The following is a 1,087-nucleotide window of genomic DNA, read 5'->3' on the forward strand; positions in this document are numbered from 1 at the left end:
ATTCCACTCTTTGTTTGGGACTTTTCTACTGGATTTCTTTCACCTCCCCATTGGCAATGGTTTTGGGCCATGTTTTCAATGAGTTAATAGGCTTCGTTGTATGGGTTGTCCATAAGTGCACCGCCCGCGGCAGCGTCTACTGTCAGTATTGTGTTATACAAAAGCCCATTGTAAAATGTGTGAATGATCACCCAGTCTTCGAGACCGTGATGTGGACATATCCTTATCATGTCCTTGTATCTCTCCTACGCTTTGTATAGAGATTCTACATCCTTTTGTCGAAATCCGTTGATTTGAGCTCTCAGCATAGCAGTTTTGCTCGGCGGAAAATATCGGGATAAGAAAACGTTCTTCAGTTCTTCCCATGCTGTAACGGAGTTGGAGGGCAAGGATTGCAACCAACCCCAAGCTCTGTTTCTTAGTGAGAAAGGAAAGAGGCGCAGTCTTATCGCATCTTGAGATACACCATTCGCAGTATCTACGTACTGCACAAACTTGGTCAGGTGTTAATTAGGGTCGTCCGTAGGATTTCCAGCAAATTGATGTTGTTGGACGGCTGATAATAATGAGGGTTTTAGCTCGAAATCGTTTCGATTGATAGTGGGGGCAGCAATGCTGTTGTGAGGTTCTTGTTGGGACGGGGTAACGTAGAATTTAAGAGGACGATTATATGGTCCTTCTTCAGCCATGGTTGGTTTTTCTTCTGGTTTAGTAGGAAAGAAGATATCGGGAATATCGTACTTTTGTTGATACTCTAGTATTCGGCGTCTTATATATAAGAAACGCTCTAATTCTTGGATTGGTGGTGCTAAGTTATCGCCTTGTGAGCGAGTACTTGGCATACAATCGGGGGAAGTAAGGGAAAGAAGATTAGTTTTTATTTTTACCTTAGTCTATACCGTGCAACGAAAGAATTGCACTATTCGACTAAAACAGGTCCCCGACAACGGCGCCAAAAAACTTGATGCGAATCGTGACTATATATAAAATATAGTCTATCGGGTACTTGACTGCAAGTGCACAGTCCAGTCGTTTTAGTTTTAAAAGATATTAAACCCACAGGGACCTATGGTCGAACTAGTGTTAC

General features: G+C 42.6%; 1 non-coding gene across 1 annotated transcript; it reads left to right on the top strand.

Moving 5' to 3' along the window:
- Positions 1–201: 201 nt before the first annotated feature.
- Positions 202–308, top strand: LOC127109216 (small nucleolar RNA R71). The gene has a single exon (XR_007796553.1). It is a non-coding gene; the product is annotated as a small nucleolar RNA R71 (small nucleolar RNA).
- Positions 309–1,087: the final 779 nt, after the last annotated feature.

Source organism: Lathyrus oleraceus, chromosome 7 (genome assembly GCF_024323335.1).
Source record: "Lathyrus oleraceus cultivar Zhongwan6 chromosome 7, CAAS_Psat_ZW6_1.0, whole genome shotgun sequence".
Taxonomy (NCBI): Eukaryota; Viridiplantae; Streptophyta; class Magnoliopsida; order Fabales; family Fabaceae; genus Lathyrus; species Lathyrus oleraceus.